Here is a 17,532-nt window from a genome sequence, read left to right on the forward strand (position 1 = left end):
TATTCATTCAACTTCTATGACAGGTAATCTAAACAACATAATTTAGACAAGATAGTTTATTTCTCTAATTATATGTGAGTAGTCAGGGGCTGCTATGTGGTTCAGGACCCTGGATTCTGTCTTACTGGTCCTCATGGCTAAGGCCTCAACTAACTCTACCTACGTCCTCATCCACATTTCAGCCTATGGATGCGGGGGAAGCGGAAGTGGAGGGCATGCTTCTTCTCTTCAGGGGACAGCCTGGGAGATGCACAGACCACTTCTGCCTGCATCCATCTTAGCAGTAGTTTGTCCTAGGTCTCAGCTGGTTTATTGGGGGCCTGGGATATGCAAGCAAACTGACAGGCTGTATAGTCAGCTACAAATCCTATACTACAGAAGATGAGAGGATAGATATTGGGAGTATCTGACAATCTCTACTACAACTAAAACTTTGATTTTTTTTTTTTAAATTTGCTTCAAGGATCGTTTACCATCTGTAACCATCATCCAGTTAAAACCTTTAGCATGTATTTATTGAACACATTTAAAATCCAGCTATGTTTGTAATGCTGTCATCTCCCTCAGGTGAGTTTCTTCAGACTCCCATATGAGCTTTTGGTGCCTTTTTTTTCCTCATCACTCCTTTTTCAATAGATGCAAATGCTTTGTTGGTGATTATTTTCTCCAAGATCTGATCTCCAAACTTTCAGGACAGTTATTCTGCATCTTTCTCCTTTTTTTCATGGAGAGAGAAATAGCAGCACAGGGAAAATCCTTACTGTTTCTGCTTAGAAAGACCTGGGTTTTAATTACTGTAATTTACATGAGAGTTTTGTATTTAGTGGTGGACAACATGAGATGAAACACCTGTTAATATGACATGACACTAAGGGAAGGAACAGCTCTCTGCAGACAACATGGCAGTGAATTATTTCTCTGCTGTTATAACTGTTCTGAGAACCTCAGTCATCAGCCCCCTTTGTGAATAATTTTCCACTCGTATGTATGGGTGTCTGACAGTTTGTTTACATGAACGTTGGGAAGAAGAGCCAAAATTATTTGGCTTGGCGTCAAAAACTGTCTCTATTTTTGTTGTCTGTAATGCCCTGATTCAGTGCATTTTAATAAGTTTTTAACAATGCATGAATTTGAGTCAGAGGAACTAGAGGAAAGGCTGGGATAACACGCACTTATTATAGGATATAAAGGGATGATACGTCATCTATTGTTCCCCATGCCAACAGTCCTTAAATCAAGGCCCCTTCTCCTTTGGAACTGGATCATTCTCATTAGGACTGGGCACAAGCAACTTGGCATAACTTGGTCTTTTCCTTTAAGAGGTTTTAAATCTGAAGTCATGCTTGAGTTCATTTCCAAGTTCTGTCTTACCCAGATTTTATCCACTTTCCGTAGGGTCCGGGCTTTGGAAGGGTTCTTTCCTACACAGCCATTAGAGGTCTGTACTTTACTGTGTAAGGATATATCTTGATTCAAGTGAAGGCAGACAAGATATGCAGTATTGTTTTTTTAGAGTCTGGAATAATCCCTTTTTCTGGATGTTCTCCTTCTGCTCTTTGGCTTACACCATTGAACTGACAGTGAAACTAAACTAAAATTTGAAAGCATTGGAGTATATTCACTTTTTTTCTTTAGTAAAAAACTAATTTGGACTCTCTCATGGAAGTCCTATATTAGGGACAAACCAGTATATTTAAGCTGCCTGAAGTTTCTTCCTGTTGCTGGAGGGAGAGTTTGAATTCTAAGCTGCTGAAATGAAAAAGCTGCTATCTGGGGTCTCATAACCAATTTCTGCATTTTAAAATGGAAACTGGAATCTATTCTGTGGGCAGGCCTTTGCTAGGTTCTGCATTGCAGATAGATGTAAAGCAAATAACTCCACATTAATTTTGGGAGCACTGAACCACTGAAATAGCTCAAATATAGATGCCTCAGACTGAGATGTTTTCATTCAGTTTAGAAATAGGAATTGGCTATGTCTTCAGCAAGACTGTGTCCTTGCAGAAAAATGTCTTTTTTCTAAATATATACTTGATTATGTCCCAGAAGAGTAGTTATTTAGGACTGAATAACCTATTCTTTAGTTAATATGTTGCTCATTAATTATACTGTGATTGCCCTGCAGGAGAGTGGGTGGGACATCAGAGCACACTGTTTCCCCCCTGTCAGTCATAGGGGGGTGGATAAAAGAAAAGTCGGCTTCGGAATGATAGAAGGAGAATGGACTCTGAATGGCTGAGAGCCTAGTTGGAAACTAGGCTCTTAAGAGAAAGGACATGGAATGTGCTATTTGTGGGACATAAGCAGGTTCCTGTAAAATAGTGACAGATCAGGAGGAATGACCTGGAGGCGCCTCTGTGAGCATGGTCTGCGAGTTCTACTTAGCTTTCTCGCTCAGAATTTCCCAAATGTGTTCAAAATAAAGAACTCCTCTGTTGCATAACACTTGTCAATATGCCACAGAATATTTTCTGAAGAATATACATGGGAAATGATATTAGCCAGTCTTCCTCCTAGCACACATCAAAATTACCTGGACGAATTGTTGGAACACAGATTGCCGGCTCTACTCCCAAAGTTTCAGATTCAGTTGGTCTGGGGTGAGCCTGAGGATTTGCACTTCTAACAAATTCCTGGGTACATGGGTTGCTGCTAGGTCCAGGAGCCACACTTTGAGAATGAATCACAGACTGAAAGAGTCTGATCCATTCTTTGTCTACAAAAAGTATAGTCATTGAAATAAAGACCAGATATTAAAAGCCCACAGCTAACAGCATACTCAGCAGTAAAAAACTGAAAAATTTTCCTCAAATGTTAGGAACAAGGGAAGGGTGCCCACTTTTGCCACTTCTATTCAACATAGTATATTGGAAGTCCTAGCCAGAGCAATTAGGCAGGAAAAAGAATAGAAGCACATCCAAATTGGAAAGGAAGAGTAATAGTATTCCTGTTTTCAGATAACATGATCTTATTATAGATAGAAAACCCTATAGACTCCACAAGAAAACTGTTAGAGCTAATAAACTCATTTAGTAATGTTGCAGGATACAAAATCAACATACAAAATTCACTTGTGTTTCTAGACATGAACAAAAACAATCTGAAAGGGTAAATGAAAAAATGCAATTTATAATAGCACCAAAAAGAATAAAATACTTAGAAATAAGTTTAACCAAGAAGATGAAAGACATGTATGCTCAAACTACAAAACACTGATGGAAGAAACGAAAGACACAAATGGAAAGACACCCTGTGATCATGGATTGGAAGACTTAATATTGCTAAAATATCATAGCTATTCAAAATGATCTACAGATTTAATGCAGTCCCTATCACAACCCAATTGAAATTTTTTTACATAAATAGAAAAAATAATTCTATAATTCATATGGAACCACAAAAGACCATGAATGGGCAAATCAGTCTTGAGGAAGAAGAACAAAACCAGAGGCATCATACTTCTTGATTTCGAAATATATTACAAAGCAACTGTAACCAAAACAATATGATACTGGCATAAAGATAGATATAGAAATCAGTGGGACAGAATAGAGAGCCCATAAATAAATCCATGCGTGTATGATTAACTAACTGATCTTCCACCAAAGTACCAAGAATACACAATGGGAAAAGGACAGTTTTGTCAAACTGCAAAATGGTGCAGCCACTGTGGAAAAGTATGGAGATTCATCACTTCTGGATATTTATTCAAAAGAATTGAAATCAGAATCTTGAAGAGATACTAGCACTTCCATGTTCATTGCCACGTTAGTCACACAATGTGGAAACGACCTAAATGGCATTCAGCAGATGAAAGAATGAAGAAAATGTGGTATATACACACAATGGAATATCATTCAGCCTTTAAAAAGAAGGAAATTCTTTAATATACAGCAACACATGCTAAATGAAATAGGCCAATCATGGAAGACAAATTCTGCATGGTTCCACTTATATTAGTTACCTAAAATAGTCAAATTCATGGACTCAAAGAGTAGAATGGTGGTTGCCAGGGACTGGGTGTTTCTAAAAATAAAGAAAATGAACAAACAAAACAAGCAGAAACAGACCCATAAAGAGAACAAACTGGTGGTCCATAGGGGAGGGGGTTGGGCAATGGGCACAATGGGTGAGCTGGAGATACAGGCTTTTTCAGTTACAGAGTATGTAATTCACAGGGATGAAAAGTACATGCTAGGGAATGTAGTCAGTGGTATTGTAATAGCATTATATGGGGACAGACAGTAGCTACACTTGTGGTGAGCACAGTATAAAGTATAGAATTGTAGAATCACAATGCTGTACACCTGAAAGTAATGTAACATTAGGTATCAACCATACTTGAGTTAAAAAAAAAAGTAGTAGTCATTGAACTTATACCATGAGCAGCCCATACTAGTTTATTCTGCCCCCATAACACAAAAGCATACTGAAAAAAAGATTTCAGAGACAAAAATTTAACTCTCTCCTCAGTTATTGCAAGGTAATTTTAAAAATTAATAAACATATGGTTTCACTTATTTGTGGAGCATAACCAATAGCATGGAGGACAAGGGGCGTTAGAGAGGAGTAGGGAATTTGGGTAAATTGGAAGGGGAGTTGAACCATGAGAGACTATGGACTCTGAAAAACAGTCTGAGGGGTTTGAAGTGGCGGGGGGGTGGGAGTTGGGGTACCAGGTGGTGGGTATTATAGAGGGCACGGCTTGCATGGAGCACTGGGTGTGGTGAAAAAATAATGAATACTGTTTTTCTGAAAATAAATAAATTAGAAAAAAAAACAAAAAAAGATTAATAAACATCCAAGCTTACTGGATGTTTTGACCATTTTACAATCCAATAGTGTTTTTGTTTCAAAGTGCAGAATAATTGAATGGAGTTTTATTCATTAAAATTAGCTGTAGTAACTTTTCAGCGGTCTTGCCGCTTTAAAAGCCATCTGGGTATGCTGGTATATGTTATCACAGCAGTTCAACATCTAGTCAATTAAATCTGAAGAAACCCAGTTAGCCAGTAGGCAGTTTGGACCACCTAACAATAAACAACTGGTTTTGTTGATTGCTTCAGCTGAATTGATTACACGCCTCAGAGAAACAGTAGAAACATTTCAATTTGTATGACAGCTTTACATTTCTGCTTTCCAGTAATTATAATCTTTGTTGAGCCAATACTTCCAAAGGAAATACTGTGAAATGTTCTGAATTGGTATCTCATTTGCAATATATTATTATCTTCATTATATTTACCTGAAATAGAGAATTAGCGAAAACAAAACCAAAGTAGAGCAGAATAGATGAGCTGTGTATCCCCAGCCAAAGTTCATCTGGAGAAGTTAAATATGCACAAGATAACTATTTCTGCATATGTGAGGCAACTGGAAAGTGATATGCGTTATCAGCCCACAAATTCAGATGTGCTTCACTTCAAGTTACTTTAGGCGTTGCCTCATAGCGTATCTTTAGATAGTGATGAACTTCAAGAAAATGTCAAGGTCTCCATTCTGTGTTTCAGAGACTTAGGGAACCATTCAGCCATCCATCTTCTTGTTATGTGCATCTTAATGACTGTGGTAGCCCTGAACTTGTGCTGGCCAGATGCCCAGCTGAGGTGAGCATAATTGACTCATAATTGACTCTGGCCCTAATGGCCACCCCTGAGAATGTACCACTTCACTGGGCTCCAAGGTCACAATTCCCCCAGGCAATGACTGAGCACAATGCCATACAAATGTGTACCTATTCACGTAAAACTCAAAACTTCTTCAGTTAGTATTTTGCTTCGAGGACTCCCCATAGTCCTGGCTGCACGTCTCTTGGAACTGTACTGCAGTCTGAGACTCTTACTACCCAACCTCCCCTTCCTCTCTGCTTCCACAGGAGTTGGACCTTTGTTTCCATCTCAAGGCTCTTCATGCCTTGTCCTCCCTCCCCTCCTCACCCTTCACAGCTATTAACCTCTCTTGCACATCTAACCCCACCTTGGAATCTGCTTCTCAGAGGACCTAAACTCATAAAGACAATGATTTTCATACTATCACACAAGATAAAATCAAGATGTTTATGAATGAATTTTAAATAATGGGATAAGAGGGGCGTCCAGGTGTCTTCAGTCAGTTAAGCATCTGCCTTTGGCTCAGGTCATGATCTCAGGATCTTGGGACTGAGTCCCGCATCAAGCTCCCTGCTCAGGGTGGGTTCTGGAGTCTGCTTCTCTCTCTTACCCTGCCTCCACCCCCGCTCATGACCTCTCTCCCTTTCTCTCTTAAATAAGTAAATAAAATCTTTAAAATAAACGAGTAGATAAATAAATAGGGGGAAAGTGTCAGACCCAGAGTAAAAACCACAAAATCTGAAAGTTTACTAGTTTTCTTTATTAGATTTCTTGTCAGGGCCACAAATCAGCTGTAGGGCCTGTTGATATTTTCTGATATTACTTCCTTTGTATTTGGCATGTCGGAAATATCCACAGCAGCACATTACTATGATGAAAAGTCTGGCTTCTCCTGTTAAGCACCCTCTCTTACTCAAAGATTGATGCAGAGATACTGAACACTCTCATGTAAAAATTTATAGGTTTCGATTAATACATTTTAGATCATCATATTGTTTCTACCTAAAAGTGTTTCCTGTTAGAAAATCATTATGAAAAGTTTAGAACAGTTTGTTTATTTGTTTGTTTGTTTGTTTGTTTTTAAGTAAGCTCTGTGCCTAGAATGACGCTTGAACACACAACACTGAGATCAAAGGTCCCGTGCTCTATTGGTCGAGCCAGACAAGCACCCTTAGAACATTATTATTATTATTTTTTTAAATAAAAATCAGGGACACCTGGGTGACTCAGTCAGTTAAGCATCAGATTCTTTGTTTTAGCTCAGGTCATAATCTCAGGGTCATGAGGTCAAGCCCCGTGTGGGGCTCCATGCTCAGTGTGGAATCTGCTTGAGATTCTCTCCCTGTCCCTGTTCCTTACCCTCTGCCCCTTTGCCCATTTGCACTCACTCTCACTCTCAAATAAATAAATAAATAAATAAAGTCTTGAAAAAAAAACAAAAAACAAAAATCACCACCTAGTTTCAGCACTCAAAGTTACCTGTTGATAGCCAGTTACTATTTCAGTATGCTTTTGTCTCCATCTTTTCTATGCATTATATTTCTGTCTACCCAGGTGAGATAATAATACATATAAATTTAGTATCCCTCTTTTCCCTCATGGTATTAAACTTTTTTTATAGAATACTCCTAATGGCTACACAGTATTCCATTGTGCATTATCTTATTACTCCACTCTCTCATTATTCACTTAACTATTTCTTTATTGTTGGAATTCAGATAACTTCTAATTTGTTGGCTATTATAAACATTATTATTATTATAAACATTATAATGAATATCTTTGTTCATAAAACTTTAGTCTGCCTTTCGGATTTCCCCCTTTCCTGACCTCCTGATAAGCCTACAGCTGAGAAGGACCAAAAGGTTTACACCGTATATCCACACAGCATGGTAGGAGGACACAGTCCTAGCAGTCAGAAGACTCATTATTCCACTAACTACCTTGTGCCCTAAGCAAGTCTCTTTACCTCTGAGTCCACAGATATACAATCAGGGAGTTGAATTATATAATCTCTCTCATTGCATCCATGTTCAATATTCCTTAAACATTTGTTCCATGGACCTCACTCCTACACAGTACCATAATTCTTATGCCCTTTAGAGCTATGTAACACAAAAGAACAGCACTGGTAGTGGATGTTGGGTATTACTATTTTACTGTCTTTATACCATAGAGTACACTACACATTATATAGGAATATGATTGATTCTGTTACTCTGCTCTCTCCAACTCATATAACTTAGTAATTTTTGTGTGTTTTTAAATTACTTTGGGCTTCTAAGTATTAAGAAGTATAGCTGTGTGAACCTGCTGACCAGCCTTCTAATATTAACCCAAAGCAAAAATATTGTTCATTTATTAGAATATATTAAAATGTCACATTTAATTTTTTTCTTTTGTGTTTTCTAGATTTAAATCTGGTTCAGTCTTTTCTTTTTTTTTAAGATTTACTTATTTATTTATTGAGAGAGAGACAGAGCTGAAGGGGAGGGGTGGGGTAGAGGGAGAGCATCATCAATCAGATTCCCTGCTGAGCACAGAGCCAGACCTGGGGCTCTATCCCAGCACCCATGAGATCATGACCTGAGCCAAAACCAAGAGCTAGATGCTCACCTACTGGGCCACCCAAGTGCCCCTCAGTCTTCATTTATAAAAGACTATATTAGGGGACACCTGGGTGGCTCAGTGTAAGCGACTGACTCTTGGTTTCCCCTCAGGTCATGATCTCAGGGTTTTGAGATTGAGCCCTGCATCAGGTTGGACATGAAGCCTGCTTAAGATCAACAAAAAGATTATATTAAGTGTTTCTCTGTGCATGACCTTGTGCTAGGAACTGAATTACCAAGATGTTATTTTTGACATCAAGGAATTTCTAGTGGAAAACCACAACAGTAAGGACAAGGAACATCTAAATAACCAGTCTGAATCTCGCTGCCCACCTGGCACTGAGGGCCTCTCCTGGGGCATCGGGAAAGGAGGGCTCTAAAGAGTTCTGAGTTTGGAGAGGCTGGAACCAGTGAGATATTGTATTCCTAAGAGAGAAGATACTGTGGATGAAATGAGATTCGGGAAGCTTTCAATGAAGTTGTAAGGCTTAGGTCTACCAGAGAGAATATTTCAAGATCTGAGATGCAAATCAGGAAAGATTCTTTTCCTGATAAAGGTGGAAACAGAGACATCTGATGTTGTACAGATCAAAAGTAAGTCAGATATAAACTCCAACGGATGATAATAATTCGGGTGAAGCGGGTCTTAGCAAATAGCGGTGCAAATAAGTGACGGGAGTTAGCATGGAGAACTACGGCTCAGGAAGTGGACACACTGAAGTGCTTACCTGAAAAAATGCAATTACTTTCAATTGCACTCGACCTAATGAGATCCCCTTATTGTTTTTTTTTTTTAAAAGATTTTATTTATTTATTTGACAAAGAGAGATCACAAGTAGACAGAGAGGCAGGCAGAGAGAGAGGAGGAAGCAGGCTCCCTGCTGAGCAGAGAGCCCGATGTGGGACTCGATCCCAGGACCCTGAGATCATGACCTGAGCCGAAGGCAGCGACTTAACCCACTGAGCCACCCAGGCGCCCCTCCCCTTATTGTTTTTAATAACAGCTGCTCTGGAAAATGAACTTTTGGGACTTTATCAAAATCAAAAGCTTCTGCACAGCAAAGGAAACCGTCAACAAAACAAAGAGGCAACCCACGGAATGGGAGAAGGTACTTGCAAATGACAGTACAGACAAAAGGTTGATATCCAGGATCTATAAAGAACTTCTCAAACTCAACACACACAAAACAGATAATCATATCAAAAAATGGGCAGAAGACATGAACAGATACTTCTCCAATGAAGATATACAAATGGCTATCAGACACATGAAAAAATGTTCATCATCACTAGCCATTAGGGAGATTCTAATTAAAACCACATTGACCACAGTCGCCAAACTATGGAAAGAACCAAGATGCCCTTCAACGGATGAATGGATAAGGAAGATGTGGTCCATATACACTATGGAGTATTATGCCTCCATCAGAAAGGACGAATATCCAACTTTTGTAGCAACATGGACGGGACTGGAAGAGATTATGCTGAGTGAAATCAGTCAAGCAGAGAGAGTCAATTATCATATGGTTTCACTCATTTGTGGAGCATAACCAATAGCATGGAGGACAAGGGGCGTTAGAGAGGAGTAGGGAATTTGGGTAAATTGGAAGGGGAGGTGAACCATGAGAGACTATGGACTCTGAAAAACAGTCTGAGGGGTTTGAAGGGGCGGGGGGGTGGGAAGTTGGGGTACCAGGTGGTGGGTATTATAGAGGGCACAGCTTGCATGGAGCACTGGGTGTGGTGAAAAAATAATGAATACTGTTTTTCTGAAAATAAATAAATTGGGGAAAAAAAATAAAAAAAAAAAAAAAGAAAGGTCAAGGGAAAAAAAAAAAAAAAACACATTGAGATACCACCTTACACCACTTAGAATGGCCAAAATTAGCAAAACAGGAAACAACATGTGTTGGAGGGGATGTGGAGAAAGGGAAACCCTCTTACACTGTTGGTGGGAATGCAAGTTGGTGCAGCCACTTTGGAGAACAGTGTGGAGATTCCTCAAGAAATTAAAAATAGAGCTTCCCTATGACCCTGCAATTGCACTACTGGGTATTTACCCCTAAGATACAGATGTCGTGAAAAGAAGGGCCATCTGTACCCCAATGTTTATAGCAGCAATGGCCACGGTCGCCAAACTGTGGAAAGAACCAAGATGCCCTTCAACGGATGAATGGATAAGGAAGATGTGGTCCATATCCACTATGGAGTATTATGCCTCCATCAGAAAGGATGAATACCCAACTTTTGTAACAACATGGACGGGACTGGAAGAGATTATGCTGAGTGAAATAAGTCAAGCAGAGAGAGTCAATTATCATATGATTTCACTTATTTGTGGAGCATAACAAATAGCATGGAGGACAAGGGGAGATGGAGAGAAGAAGGGAGTTGAGGGAAATTGGAAGGGGAGGTGAACCATGAGAGACTATGGACTCTGAAAAACAATCTGAGGGTTTTGAAGGGGCAGGGGGTGGGAGGTTGGGGGAACCAGGTGGTGGGTATTGGAGAGGACATGGATTGCATAGAGCACTGGGTGTGGTGCAAAAACAATGAATACTGTTACACTGAAAATAAATTAAAAAATAAAAATAAAAAAATAAAAGGATGCAGCCAGTCTATCCTCAGGGGAAAAAAAATAAATAAATAACAGCTGCTCTGTATGAGATACAGTGGTTCTAGCTATTAGCTCACTCATATTGTGAGTTTTATCTGGCTTTATTACTGGACCCCCAAGACCAGGTTCTTGAGTCTCAATGTCATAGAAATGAACACTGACCATGATACAAAAAAAGCAGGTGGGGGTTTTAGAGATAGCTTATATAGGAGAAGGCCAATGAGAAAGAGGAATGTCACTCCCTAAAGGGGTAGCTTGCAAGGCTTATAAAGGCACTTTTCCAAAGGGTGAGGGGCTATGAGTAGGGAAGCGTCCTACAGTCCCATGGTTATTATCTTGTAGCTGTTACTTTTTAGTGGACACAAGACAGTCACAGGATGCCTTTCTTTGTGGTTGATGTTCTGTAGGGCTCCTGGATAATAGAAATACTTGTGCAAGCCGGCTTGGAATTGTTACTTCTTATTTTGCCCAGACAACCATTACTTCCTGGTGGCTATTATCTATCATTTGTTCTGTTTCTCAGAAGGAGGTATTTGTCCCTAAGCCTATGGAAATTTTAACCCTTGCCTCAGACCAGTGAATTTACAGGAGTTTAAGTCCCTATGGCTTTCCCTATATTGTCTCAGCTTTGCAATCAAGAATTCTCTGTGGGGCTTGGGGAATGTTAGGAAAAATATCGCCTCCCCCCTAAATGGACTTGAGGTAGAGAGAGTGAACTGTTTTACAATTTTGAGAATGTCAATATTACCAAGAACCAGCTAATGCTAAGCTAGGATATGTTTTCCAAATGAGGATATTTTATTTTTTTATTTTTTTTATTTTTTTTAAGATTTTATTTTTATTTATTTATTTGTCAGAGATAGAGAGGTAGAGCGAGTGCGAGCACAAGCAGACAGAGTGGCAGGCAGAGTCAGAGGGAGAAGCAGGCTCCCTGCAGAGCAAGGAGCCCGATGTGGGACTCGATCCCAGGACGCTGGGATCATGACCTGAGCCGAAGGCAGCTCCTTAACCAACTGAGCCACCCAGGCGTCCCCAAATGAGGATATTTTAATAGGCTAATTGGTGCCCAGCATCCTGTGCTTCCCAGACATTAATTTTAGGAACTTGAAATTCTAGCACAGAAGAGCCTTGGTTTGAGCTTCCGTAAAAGCAAAGTGTGAAACAAGAACTGGGGTGTGGTAGTTGAATTGGGAGGTGATTGCAGAGAGCAGGAGTGAAGCTGCTGAGACAGAGAGACAGAACAGAAGAAGTAATAATGCATGGTGACTTCCTGAGTGAAAAAGAGGCCAGAACAGGAGACTTCTTACTGCTGTGAACATCGGGGTCTCAGTCCCACAACAGACCGTTAGAGGAACTGTGGAGAATGTTTCTCAGAATTATCCCACTGAAGGACAAGGAGGCTGGAGATTGACTCCCTAACTTCTTCATTCAGTGAAGTTTGTCTTCTAATGCATTAATTTCCCCCACACTTCTGGATCGCATCTATTTGGACCAAAAAGACTTAGGAGGAAGTGCTAAAGCAAAACATAGATTGATCCCCTGATGCATGCCTGAGGTAAGATATTGGCCATTTACAGGGACTGTCCACCGAGCAGCTGCCATGCCCCGTCCTGAGGACTGAGAGGTGGAGGGCCATGGTCTGAAGCCTGTGGAGCATGGCCACCATTGACTTAATATGGACACTGCCACTCTCATTAGTGTGTTCCTTCTTGTATTAGCAAAGGGTCCCTCTTCCTGGGCAACACAGTCACTGGTAGGTTCTCTGGTGTCCTTTAGTAAACCAGTTTGAACATGGCCTTTCTGACTCTTCTCTCCATACTTTGTCTAGGCAGTTGTAACATCTTTTCCATGTTTATTGTAAGCTATTGTCATGTCCAACCATCAAAGAATCCAGCTAGCAACCTATTAAGGGTCCTTACCAGGAAGTTTAATCCTGCATCATGGGAAGGTGCTTCCAGGTCAGTAATTGCTTCTGTACAGAACTTTATGTCCCACTCCCTCGATTGAGCACCCTCAAGGTCTACTCCCATACACCATCTCTAGGTTCCTACCAGGACATATTGGTAAGATCCTGCAGTTCTTCCAGGAGTGTGCTCTCTGCTTCTGCAGCAGGCACTGTTTGGGCTATGCCAAGAGCTGACCCTAATTATTCATCTGATGGCAATGGTGGAAGGTGTGGGTAGACCTGGAAAGGATGGGTGTCATCTTACTTCCACCTCAGGTGAAGGCTTCATGTCCATCTGTTGGCAAAGGGTGGGGGGGCCTGCTCTTCTCTAGCAAGATGGAGGGGAATGTTTCTTCCCACTCTGAAGAATCTAGGGCTTCAGAATTCTCAGGCACATCCATCAAATATGTCTCAGCATCTACTCCTTCCCTATGAGACCTCTGATCTTACCAAAAGGAAACCTGTCAATGACAAGCAGTCTCCTTACTAGCACATCTGTCATCCACCAGTTGAAGAGAAGCAGCTCAATAATGCTACCAAGAACACTTTCTGGGCTTCACAGCATGCCCTGAATTGATAGACTATTCTCTTTCTTCCAGTTTTTTAAAGCAGATAATAAAAGTCAGCCAACTCACAATCTTCATACTTACCCTCATAACTACTAGAGCTACTGTGGAAGTCAGTGCTTTCCCCTTCTACTTAAACCTCATGCCAGCTCTCCGCTAGGGAGATTCTTAGCAGTTATGAGGATGAGCTCACCAGAGGTTCTCTCCATGCCACACACCACTGGCACTGGGGTCCTTGTTTCTTCTCACGAGTTTCAGTGTCCTATCCTGAGGGTTTGCTTTTTCTAACGCTTCCATTTCCAACTGTCTTGCGTTAGGTTCCCCTAAACCCACATATCAATTGAGCAAACTTCCACAGCTTCTGAGAAAGCATTAAGAAAAGTAGAGAGACACCATGCATACATTTGAGGTAGGATGTTGTCAATATGCATGGAATTGTTCATATGACTACTGAAATCAGGCAGGCCAGGGGTGTGGCTCAGGGTGCTCCAATGGGCTGCGACAAGACATTAGTGAGCTAGAGGGAACTCAGGAAAACCAACAGACATTTTAGATCCTTGGCTAATCAACCCTTTCCCCAAAACCACCAAACCAAGAATAGATATAAAATTCATTAAAATAGAGGCACCTGGATGGCTCAGTGGGTTAAAGCTTTCTCTGCCTTCGGCTCAGGTCATGATCCCAGGGTCCTGGGATTGAGCCCTGCATTGGGCTCTCTGCTCAGCAGGGAGCTTGCTTCCCCCTCTCTCTCTGCCTGCCTCTCTGCCTACTTGTGACCTCTCTCTCTCTGTCAAATAAATAATATATATATATATATATATATATATATATATATATATATATAAATTCATTAAAATAACTTCTTTAGTCAAAAGAATGTATGCCAGTGGTTCAAAGCTAAGACCCATGGAGAGAAGTGTTTTACTTTCCCAGGGACCAAACAAACAAACAAAATGCTCAAAGATTGCCTGAAAGACATAGCTCAGACATTTTAGAATAAACTACAAAGAGGGGACAGTGATTGTTCCATCTGAGTGGGATGAAAAAGAACAGGAAGTGCCTGGAAAGATACCAGGCAACGCTTTACTTCTGCGGTACACTAATAAAGTCAGGAAGCTAGGAGTCTATTAAGACTATTTTGAATATAGTTTACCCAGAAGGCCCTGCCAGTGGCGGAAGCACCTTTCTTGGTGCCGTGCATTGGAAGTCCTGCACAACAGAGGGGCAAAGCATTCATAGCATCCTAAGCCTATGAATCTAGAGTCTTATTCAAGGTATGGAAGACCTTGTTCTCTCACCCCCAGCAAACCTCAGGTGGGAGCAGCAGAAAGTTGTGTAAGAAAAGCAGCAACACCATCTGTCCAAGGAGCTGTCTACCTGGGACTCAACATAGGGATGTTTGCTTTACACGTAACTGGCAAAGAAATAGCTTCCAGCTGGCTGCAGCTCTACATTAGGATAGGATATGTGTTAAAATTGGCTAATTGCTCTAGCAGACCACCCCAAACCTCAATGGCTTACACCCATACCAAAGGTTTAATTCTTGTTCATTTCATAATGCCATCAAGTTGGCAGGGACTCAGGGGTCCCAGCTTCTTTCATATTGTGGCTCCACTTTTCCCTGAGCCTTGGAGTCCTCCACTAGATCTTCTGTCTCCATCCAGCCCAAGTGCAGAGGGAGAGAGAGACAGAGAATGATGAGTGAGGATGGAAGACCACTTGGGAGGTGGAGAACTGATGGCCTACATGATTTCTATCTACATTCTTTTACCCAGCACTAGTCACATGGTCCCACCTAGGCATGGGTTTGGGAAAAGTAGTCTTCCTGTGAGCCCAGGAGGGAAGTGAAAGAGTCCAGTGAATACAGAGAAATTTCTCTGCCGCAAGCTGTATTCTATATATAATTAATTGCACTAAATGATGTCCACCAGAGAAAAGATTACCACTGACATAATCCTAAAAACTCATTTCTTTACACATTCTAATTTTGGTTAAGAAATCACTTAAATTGATGCTCTTATCATTTCTCCCTGATGGCTGAAAAGAACTTATTTTCTGGGCTTTCCTCCCTAAGTTCTGTCAAGTTCCTGCCCAAATGTCACTTCTCAGTGAGGCCTATCTGGAGCATCCCATTTAAAATTGCAACCCATCCATCTCATCTTATCACTCTAACTCTGCCCTGTTTTTCCCCAAGGCATGCATCATAATCTCATTTAATACATTATTTATTATATTTCTTTTTTATGGAATGCCTTCCCTCCTTGAAATTTAAGCTCTAGTAGGGCAGGTGCTTTTGTCTGATTTGATCACTGAGTATTCTGATGCCTTAAACTGTTCCTGGCACATGGTAGGCATAATGAATGAATAAATGAATAATGAACAAATGAATAGGGGGAGCCACAGGCATTCATCAAGAAGGAACCCAGAGGGGAGCCTGGGTGGCTCAGTGGGTTGGGCCTCTGCTTTCAGCTCGGGTCATAATCTCAGGGTCCTGGGATCGAGCCCCGCATCGAGCTCTCTGCTCAGCCTGGAGCCTGCTTCCCCCCGCCCTCTGCCTGACTCTCTGCCTACTTGTGATCTCTCTCTGTCAAAGAAATAAAATTAAAAAAAAAAAAAAAAAGAAGGAACCCAGAAACAGATCTGTATACCCACATTCATGGTACCATTATTCACAATAGCCAAAACGTGGAAATAGCCCAAATGTCCATGGAGAGATTAATGGAAGAACAAAATGTGGTGTACACGTACAATGGAATATTATTCAGCCTTAAGAAGGAAAGCTCTAGTAATCCCACTTCTGGGTATGTAGCCAAAGAACTGAAATCAGAGTCTTGAAGAAATATCTGCACAACTACGTTCATAGCAGTGCCATTCATAAGAGCCAAGAGGTGAAAGCAATCCACATGTCCATTGACTAATGAATGGGTAAACACATGTATATATATACAGTGCGGTATTGTTCAGCCTTAAAAAAGGAGGGAAATCCTATTTCATGCTACTATGTGCGTGAACCTTGAGAACATTCTGCTAAGTGAAATAAGCCACTCTCTGTGTTCTCAATCTTCCTTCTGGAGCCATTTCAGAAGGAGGGAACTTGATTGATATATAACTGACAAAGGGTTCAGTCAGAATGTGGAATTCAGCAATATGGATCAGATTTGACCAAATGATGATGTGCTGATGGCCAACTCACAGCCCTCAGATGACAGGAGCAGTAACACAGAGTCACCTCCTCCTGTTTGCCAGGAGCCATCTCCAAGTCCAGCAACAAGACCCCCGCAATTCTGCATACCTATAGTGATCTACGAAAGAGATAAACTATGTGCGCAACTTCTCCTGGTGGACCACAGACCAGCAACAGATCCAAGTCATTCACTTGCTAGGAATCTATGATGTGGCAGAGTTGAATTTTGCAGAGAATGGAGCAAATGGCCAATCCGAAGGGTATGCTGTGGTGGTAAAAGCTTCGGAAAACTCTGTTCACAAATCACTGACTTCTCCCAGGAAAAGTTCTTAACAGAGAAAAAGTGGACATGAGACCAGCCAGTTGGTAGAGCCTGTCACAGTTTGAGGCATAGTGTCAGAAATGTGTGTCTGAGTCTCAAGACGGGGGATATCTCCATGGAACCACTCCTGAGATTCTAGTGATTCTGCTGTTGGGTGGACCCACTTTCGGAACCTTGTACCCTCATCTACCTGGGAGATAGGTCCCATGTGTGCTGCCTGCTTCAGTTGCCCTCCTTCAGCCCTTCACCTGTTGCATCTGCCACCACTCCCAATTCCATCCCCACCACCTCCCTCCGCAAGACTTGGAGTCCCTCCTTTTCCCCCTGGAATCCACTATAAGCATCTCATGCCTCTTTAAATTACAGAGACAACCAAGTAAGTAAGTTGATAGTTTAAGGAAAAAAATATATAGAATATGAGAAAGTGGGGAAAATTTTTCTCCCCATTTCTTGTTTTGTTTTTACTCAATGACACAATTTTTAGTTTTAATTTCTGACAGCAAACAGGAAAAAAAAAAGGCCTCATTTCCCATGTTGTCAGTGATTTGTTTGTCTTTCTGATAGCTTGAAAACTAATAAATTTGATGTTGCTGTCAACCTTTTTTACTGCCTTGCATCTTTTCCCTTTTGCAACAAAATATTTTAAAATAATAAAATAGGATTGTTAACTGTTAGAAACT

At 40.9% G+C, this 17,532-nt stretch overlaps 1 pseudogene; it reads left to right on the forward strand.

Moving 5' to 3' along the window:
* Positions 1 to 16,046: 16,046 nt before the first annotated feature.
* On the forward strand, positions 16,047 to 17,211 carry LOC122894492 (annotated as a pseudogene).
* Positions 17,212 to 17,532: the final 321 nt, after the last annotated feature.

This window comes from Neovison vison, chromosome 13 (assembly GCF_020171115.1).
Source record: "Neovison vison isolate M4711 chromosome 13, ASM_NN_V1, whole genome shotgun sequence".
Classification (NCBI taxonomy): Eukaryota; Metazoa; Chordata; class Mammalia; order Carnivora; family Mustelidae; genus Neogale; species Neogale vison.